The sequence below is a fragment of the Cibotium barometz genome, chromosome 17, assembly GCF_041138505.1.
Source record: "Cibotium barometz isolate CiBa-2024 chromosome 17, ASM4113850v1, whole genome shotgun sequence".
Taxonomy (NCBI): Eukaryota; Viridiplantae; Streptophyta; class Polypodiopsida; order Cyatheales; family Cibotiaceae; genus Cibotium; species Cibotium barometz.
In genome coordinates, this window is record NC_141062.1 from 13,745,532 (window position 1) to 13,754,685 (window position 9,154).

General features: G+C 38.8%; 1 pseudogene across 1 annotated transcript; it reads left to right on the plus strand.

The window, feature by feature from the left end:
* Positions 1–1,436: 1,436 nt before the first annotated feature.
* Positions 1,437–3,320, plus strand: LOC147629706 (putative sugar phosphate/phosphate translocator At2g25520 pseudogene; annotated as a pseudogene). Its single transcript, XR_015267747.1, has 2 exons — positions 1,437–1,673; positions 1,805–3,320. The product of XR_015267747.1 is annotated as a putative sugar phosphate/phosphate translocator At2g25520 pseudogene (transcript).
* Positions 3,321–9,154: the final 5,834 nt, after the last annotated feature.

The following is a 9,154-nucleotide window of genomic DNA, read 5'->3' on the forward strand; positions in this document are numbered from 1 at the left end:
AGGCTAAACCTTATTGCCTAATTCTTTTTTAGAGTTATTTATTGGAGGTTGTTCCTATGAACTATCTTTGGTAGTTGTCAGGGAGGTAAACAACTAAAAGTGCCAGAGCTTGTGTCAGAACACAGTGAAGGTGAGACTGCTGACTGAGAGAAGAAGGAGGTGATTTTCTAAAGGGGGGAAGGGCACGTTCCCTATGTTTATAGATTTTAGGAGAGAATTGTGCCATCTCTCCTTCATGTTTTTTTCCCACTCATAGGCACATGCACAAAAGAAGCATAAAATAATTAGCTTAATTAAGGACTAATGTTGGTTAACATGTATTGCAAGCCTTGTTCCTTACAAGGTGGATCATTATTCCAACAATTAGATTAATTAAGGTCTAATGTTGGTTAACATGTTCTGCAAGGATTGTGTGAGAAGAGGCTTCTTCTATATTCAATAGTCGAAGCATTTGCCTTATCCCTCACAGTTAGTCTCAAAAAAGGTACTCTTCTAATAGCATTCTTGTTTTCATAATGATGAACAATTGGAATCAATTTTCCTTGTTGTCATTCCATAAAGTTGTTAATGTTTCTTCATAATAACACTAAGAATACAGGTTGATTAAGAAAAGACTTATGCAATCTCTAAACGTAATGGATGTGACTTTATTGACTAGGATAACTAGGTCATTGGTTTCATATCTTTGGTATTACACTTAATGAGAGACCCCATATACAATTGTTAGCACCTTGTGAATATTTAGTACTACCAATGTTTCTTCATAGTAACACTTAATGAGAGACCCCATATACAATTGTTAGCGCCTTGTGAATATTTAGTACTACCAATGTTTCTTCATAGTAACACTAAGAATGATTCATCAACATGTTAGTCCCTTGTGTATATACATTGATTCAAAAAGGACTTATGCAATCTCTAAACGTAATATACGAGACTTCATTGACTAGGCTAGCTAGGGGTCATGTGATTTCATATCTTTAGTGAGTACTACACATTTTAAATGCACAATGAGAGACCACATGTAACAACAGCCCATGCCTTCTAGTTTAAATTGAAAATAAAACTGATTAGGTGATACCACGTGGTCGGCTTTGCTAGAATCGTTGTATTGCTACTCGTGTAAAGACAAACAGAACTTTGTGACTGTGTGGAGCTGTGTGGTGGTTAGGCACATTATGTGTGAGGATTATTAGCGGGGTTAGAGAAGAAAGTGTTAGGCTCCTAGCTAGCAACTACCAAGGGCAAGTTGGGTTCACCAACTATGTGCAGAACGTGTTAGGAAGGACCTAACGAGTAGCTACTACCAAGTTGGGTTCACCAAGGCTTGTGACTTCCCAAACGCGTGACCCCACTCTACCCCACCGACTCTCTCGCTCACACACATCATAAAAGGACTTCCGCGTGCCCAAAAAAACGGTCTCAACCTCTCCCTGCGATCATCAGCTCACAGGAAGCCGATGCAGGTTCGACCTTCAACCTCTACCCTCCCCCTGCGATCATCAGCTCACAGGAAGCCGATGCAGGTTCGACCTTCAACCTCTACCCTCCCCCTGCGATCATCAGCTCACAGGAAGCCGATGCAGGTTCGACCTTCAACCTTCCCTCTAACACCTTCTTTGTACGACGCCGCCCGCGGAGCTTCTTCTTCCACCAACACAGACTTTTACACTGTGAGTTTCTGTAGCTTCCCTTCCTTCAGAGTGTTTTTTAGGTTTAGGGTTTGCGTCGTTAGCTTCTGGCTTTTCTTATCCTTTCGGGTTTAATGCTAGGGTTTTGAAATCAATCTTTCTTGAACTGGCAGCAGATAAGCGTTTCTTTGAGGGTTAGGGCTAGATCCCTTGTCTGTGTAGTCAGTTGGATGTTAGGGTTTTGCTAGGACTAGGGTTTCCGGATCCTAATTAGCCGCAGAAGTCTAGGGTAGGGCTTTTCTTTTCTTGTGCACCGATGGGGAAGGGTTCTTGGGGACTGGTGCGGGCAGGTAACAATGGTCTGATCAGGAAGATCCTGCTGAGCTACCTGTATGTTGTGGTCTGGATCCTTTTGAGCTTTACTGTCATCATCTTCAACAAGTACGTTCTGGACAGGAAGATGTACGACTGGCCATACCCCATCAGCCTTACAATGATCCACATGGGTTTCTGCTCAACGCTAGCATTCTCACTAGTGCGGGTCTTCAAGCTGGTCGATACCATCACCATGACAAAGGAGATCTATTTGTCCTCTGTTGTTCCCATTGGCGCTCTCTACTCACTTAGTCTATGGTTTTCCAACTCTGCATACATATACCTTTCTGTTTCGTTCATTCAGATGTTGAAGGCTCTGATGCCAGTAGCTGTCTACTCGATTGGAGTTTTTATGAAAAAGGAGAGCTTTAAATCTGATACCATGATCAACATGGTCGGAATCTCTGTTGGGGTAGCCATTGCTGCATACGGAGAGGCTATGTTTAATGGATGGGGTGTTATATTGCAGCTCGGGGCTGTTGTATTTGAAGCGACCCGCCTTGTTTTGATCCAAATCCTCCTCACATCCAAAGGCATAACCCTCAATCCCATCACTTCCCTCTATTATGTGGCCCCGTGCTGCTTTGTTTTCCTCTCCATCCCATGGTTTTTGGTGGAGTACCCTGTTCTTGTAGCGACGTCGTCTTTCAAGCCTGATTACCTGGTGTTTGGGACCAACTCTGCGTGTGCTTTCGCACTCAACCTAGCTGTTTTTCTTCTTGTGGGAAAAACCTCTGCCCTCACCATGAATGTGGCTGGTGTGGTAAAGGATTGGCTTCTCATTGCCTTCTCCTGGACGGTGATCAAGGACAGGGTTACTGTCACCAATCTAGCAGGTTATGGATTGGCTTTTCTCGGCGTCTGCTACTACAACCACTGCAAACTTCAAGGGCTGAGGGCAAAGGAGGCTCAAAAGAAAGCTGGTGAGATAGATGAGGAAGCTGGGAGGTTGCTTGAGCAAACAGGGGAGATGGACAAAGAAGGCAATGCTTTAGAAAGGAAATAGATTTGCAGGTAGAGGGCATTTAGTTTTGTACGAAAGGGGATAAATTCTTATGAATGGCAATAATCTATACCTTTCCCTTTTTGCAAAGGATGTGTCCATGTTCTGACCTTTTTATACCCAGCTCTATACAGTCAGTGTTGATTTGTTCCTGAAAGGCAAAGCTTAATTTAAGTTGGATGGAAGTTTTGATTTAGTGGATCTGCCCTGTCATCACCAAGGTGTAGAGCTATTTCTGGTCACATGTATCTCTTCGTCTGCCTCTTGTAATGCCATGGAAGATTTTATAAGCTGGTTATGTGATTTAGTGAACTTAAGTTGGGCTATTATTCTAACACAATGAGATGTCATGTGTGTCTGATCAAGAGAGACTGGTGGTTACTAAACAACTTTTTTTGAAACATCTGTGAAGCCTTTGCAGAAATTGGTGAATTTAGTCCGCGGTGGTAGTTGATTGAACTCTTGAGCAAAAGGCCTCAGGTTTAATCTCAGCTCGCTGCAGGCAATGACATGTCCTGATGTGAGGGTTGCATTTTGCTCCCCCTAACCCTCCAAAATAGGGGTTCAGATTGGAGAGGTAGCAATTCCCACTGATTAGCAGGATCTCAACATGGAAGAGAAGTTGAATTTATCCCCTTTCGTGCTAACAAGTGGAGACGACCTGGCATATGCACTGGCTGAAACAAATGGTTTGTAGAAAAGCATAATCAACAAAGCACCATTTGAGAAAAGAAAGTTTGATTTCTTTTGATAGTAACCATTCAATTGAATATACAATGGAGCTTGAATCTAGTCTTAATTTTGACACGGCTATCAGATGTGCTGACTAGTGTTTGTTTTAGAGATCGTGATTATGGGTGGTATGATGAATTTTCATGGTGTAGTCCATTAATAACCCCATAAATATAGCTGAATCTTCTCAGAGTCGCGAGGTTTTTCCTCTTTCAAAAAAAGAATACTAGACTATATTAAATGTGGGACACAAGACATCTGACTGTTGTTAAGTACATGAATCTTATAGTTCAATACATGAAATATTTCCAAAAAACCTAGGCAGCGTACGTTCTTGTAATCTCCGCCTTAGTTTAGATATTTTATATTGTATATGACCAAAGGTCCACCGTTGTAAAATGAAAGACATGGCTTGTATATCTGTAATCTAATCATTCATAAGGGAGAAGCAAGCTTCCTCTCTACTCACTCTCTCTCTCTCAATTAGACTCCACTTCTAGCTAAACACAAGCAAGAATTAAGTAAGCTTATCTCAAGTATGCACACACACACACACACACACACACACACACCTCTCAAGTACTCACATATACAAGTAAGTAACTCTACAAGATTCCATAACCAAAGACAAACATAAACATGAAAGTATGCAAGAATTAAGAAGAGAGCAAGGCAAGCAAGAAGGAAGGAGCTCCGAATCTTGAGTTCAATAGTAGATTGTATTATGAAAAGTGACCTTACACACCCTCATATATATACATATGGACTTTGTCCGGCCACCCACACTTATGGAGTGTCCAAAACATGTTCTCATTACATCGAGGTCCAAGCAAGCATTGGTTCGGTAGAGCTTGAGGGTTTGACTACTCTTCAAGTTTCCATTCCCATGAGCAATGCGTTGTCATGAGACTAGACAGGTGGTGTTGACATGCTTGTTGTGAGGCTACAACTACTCTGAAGAAGAGGCACCACTATTGGGGAGTAGAACTAGTGTTAGAGTGGAATAGAGATACTCTATTGATCCATTGTTTATTTTTTCTTGCCTATGAGTTGCAAAACTTGTGGTGGAGTGATTGTGTGTTGAGTTTAGTATGTGATTGAGCGATTAGGTGTGAAGCATGTGTGATTTGATTGAGCTTTCCTTAACGCATAACACTTCTTTTGTGTTTTTTAATTATTTTTTCTTCATTAGTAGAGATAGATGGTTGAGTTGAGCTCTCTTGCAAGATTCAGGTTACTGATCTTGCTTGTTATTAGCATCATAAGCATTAGATTAGGTTAAATAACCTAATTAGGCTAAACTAGGAATTTTTCCACTATGTCCAAAGGGTAAAAATTGATCCATTCTTTCAATTGCTTCATAATAATTATTCATTTGGATGTTTGCATGGTAGAATGATCATCTTGGAATCATTGTTAAGCTAGGTATTAAGCAAAAAACTAGGAAAAAAAAAACTTGTAAAGTAGAATTGTTTTCCAAACGGATCTTTTTGATCCTAGAACTAGTAGGATCGTTTGGTGGTAGAATCGACTGATCCAACCCCAGGAGTTAGATTGTTTCAACCAAGCTAGTATGATCATTGACCAGATATGTGGAATCGTCTCTACAGGCAAATCAATGAGTGTTTAATTAGCAATAACGGGTTGAGAATGTGGGAGTCAATGCGAGTGTATCTGACACAGGACCTCAAATACTTTTTGAAGAATAATTCAAAACTCACATAAACATCAAGAACTAAACCATATGGTTGAACCAAATTAACAAGAACATAATATAAAAACATGAGATAGAATAGACATCACCTTCAACACAGTATTTGGTGCAATCTCTCTCTCTCTCTCTAGAAGTGTCGGCATCCTCCCACCTCTTGCATATTTATGTCTTTATTCATAAAAATAACCCAAATGCCAAAAACAGTTACACACTCTTGCATGGGCTTACCCTTTATAAAAATAGGAGTTGCTTTTATCAAAAGCTTAAATAAGTCTTTCCTATCCAAATTACTAAGGACAAATACATATAAACCCCCAAGGGCTAATTCATGTGCAACCAAATTAATAGGTCCACGTCCATGTATAACAAAAGTGGACAGTTAGCAAAATACAAAGTGAGAAATATTTAAAGTATGCATGCTAAAATCTATTCTTGCTTGATGATAATCTAATGAATTTCTTTTCAAAATTTTATTGCAAAAGTATAGATAGGATGTAAATATTTTTTGTTTCATTTTTTTAACAATTTGATCTAATCTTAATGTTGAATGTATGGTTTGCTAGGGTTTACTATTTAATACGTCTTTAGATAGTAGAAATAATAAAATAAATGCAATAACAAATGTGAACCGTTAGGTAAATGAAATCAACACATATCTCCATTGTTGATAGTGTAGTTAAAATTATTTAGCAAGAAACAATTTAACACTCCAAAAACATGTGAATCTTTATACTTTTCTTTGCATAGGAAATATAAACTTCTTAATTTAAAGTAAAATATTAAAGAAGGAGAAAAAATAACAACTAAGGTTAGAATTTAAGAGTTGCTATTGCAATAGTACTTCAACACACAATTCATGAGAAACTTGATATTATAAGAATAAAATATAAATTGATTATGGTGGATATAAAGATAGGAGAAACTTACCTTGAGTTGAAAAACTGTATGAGTGGGTATGAGATTGTAAATAAACAATAGACATAATCGACTTTGCAATACATCCAAAATTTAAGCATAGTATAAGCATTTAGTAAATGACTAGTATTATATTAATTCTATCAACCTTGATTGATAAAACGAAAACATGAATTTAACTATTTCATGATAACTCTCTCTTATGAATCAAAATAAAAGGTTCAAGTCATAAAAGAGTAAATGTCAAAAGACATTACCTACTAGGGACAGGTTATATGTGATCTCTTAAGGCCATAAATAAGTTCTTTAAGCTAAATATGAGTTAAGGTTCGTATAATCTTTCAATGAAAGAATTGTGATCATGCACTTAATGCGAACTCACATGTTCATAAAGAGAACATGATTAAATTTCTAACACATCTTCTAGTGCCTCTAATTCAAACTAGGTCAAACAAAATAAACATGTACATGCTTTTCTTTCTAACAATGGACAAAATCTATGGCATAAATTTCATTGAATCTTGTATAAGTGTCTTCATAAGGTATATAGAGCACGTGTTCTTCAAACTTGAAGAGAGCAACCTTTTGGTCATATTTCCCCAATGATCATATAAGTCTAAAGGAAATCTCTAATACGTTTGCGCTTAGGGTCACATGTTGGAAGATTTTGCTAATTGTTCCACCATTTCTTGGTTTTAGAAAGGTCTTAACCTATGCTTTTCATAAAGGAAATAAAGGTTCACGTATACATAAGCTATTTAACATCCTCACATAAAAATTATGCTTAAGGTTTTGGGCCACTTGACGTTTTACTTCACAAGTTTCAAATTCGAGCAAGAATAAAAGCATTTGAAACGGTTTAAATAAACTAGGCTTTTTAAATTGATAACTCTAGAGGATAGATTTAATAGCTAAGAATAGCTATACTAAAACCTTAACTACTTTGACATGATTTGGTCAAAATTAAACACACTTAAAAATACCCGTAGAGGACAAAAATAAAGAAAAGATAAAACCCACAGATAGCCAGATTTAAAACATAGAACAACTTAGTAAATGCTAAAGCTTAAAAAAAAGCTTTAATGTAAAGCCTTTTGAAAGTTTTTTTTTTCCCCCAAGCTCCTTCACGGTTGTGCACAGCTGAAACGAACAACCAAAGGCCAAGCCAATGGGAAAAACCCAAAGCCTTTTTTTTTGGGGGAAAACTATGACTAAGGCTATATGCTAAGCTTTAAAAAAGGCTTAGTGTTGAAGCTTTTAAATTAAAACTTTCAAACCTCCATGACTTTTTAAAAAAAAATGCAAGATATTGTTTATATTACAAGTATCAAAATGATACATCACCTAGAGGTTACACCTTAATTCTCTTTAGCTTCTTGTACAGAATCTTAGATGTCCCAAATCTCTTTTCACTTCCATTATCCATGGCTAGTTTGCAAGCTTGAACTAGGAGGTCCCAGACATTAAATCTTGAACTATTGAGTGATCTGCCATGTGCATAATGAGCCCTGGCATTCCTATGCTCCCAGATGGCACTCAGAAGAACTCCTTTCATTGCATGCCACAGCATAAAGATGGCTGGATTCATTCTACCTTTGCATCCAAGTAGGGCATGTCTCCAGCTTATCCTATCCACAACCCCACATTCAGACAGGAGGGTCTTAGTCATAGCCCACAAGGGATAGACCTCCTTGCATTCCCACAATGCATGTCTCAGTGTCTCTGTTTGGCATTTGCAGAGTGGGCACCATGGATTGCCATCCTACCACTTACAGGTGAGCTGCCTAACAGGGAGCTTATGATGGAGGACTCATTTGGTGACGTGCTTCCTCCTCTTTAACCTTTTGTCTAACCTTACTCCATTCACCACCCATTCCTTCAATTTCTGTTCAGAGGAGCAAAAGGATGTGGAGGGCTAGTTTTCTTTGATGTTGCTGATCACACGTAACATATGTCTCTGCTCCCTTCTTGTGATGAGAGAACTCCATGGTCATGGGAGACTGACCATTGCTGGGTATCCCTATTCCATATATCCTTAAAGTTTAGGCTTCTAATTTCTTTCCATTCTTTTGTTGAGCCATAGTGCTGGAAAGCCATCTTTCATGGCTACTTTACTTAGCCAAACATTCTGTTCTAGGGATGAATCAGCCCTCCTCCCCCTATCCACCCTGCTTGTACTAGCACTTCTTTCCAATTACTTACCAACAGCTGAAGGTATCTAGAACCTTGTAATTGAATAGAGCTAGGGTGCAAAAGTTTGTCCATCCAGTGGGTTTGTGGCCAGGGTTGGTTTTCCACCTTAACAGTAGCAAGTTTCCATCTGGCTATGCATGCCCAGTGTTGGTTAGATTCTAGCTTGCGTATCCATTTGTTCATGCTTGGCCTTGTCTACTAGATTACGGATGCCCCAACCACCATTCTCCCTGCTAGTACATATTTGTTCCCAAGATACAAAATTCCACATCTTCCTATCAGAAGCAAAGGTCCACAAGAATTCTCTGAAGACTCTTGTCAATCTTATGCCAAGCCGCCTTAGAGAATTTGATCATGGATGCAACATACACTGGCAGAGCTGTCAAAATGTGTCTCAGAAGCAACTACTTTCCGTGCTATGCTCAATCTGAGATGTGCTCTTGCTTTCACTTTCTGGGTGATTCTTTTATGTAGTCACTCAAAACATTGATGAGTTGTCAGCGCTATTCCAACTGGGCAGCCCAAGTATCTAGCTATGGTGCCTAGTCCCAGGTTTTTTAGGTCAAACTCTGCTAGGCAATCCTTCTGGTC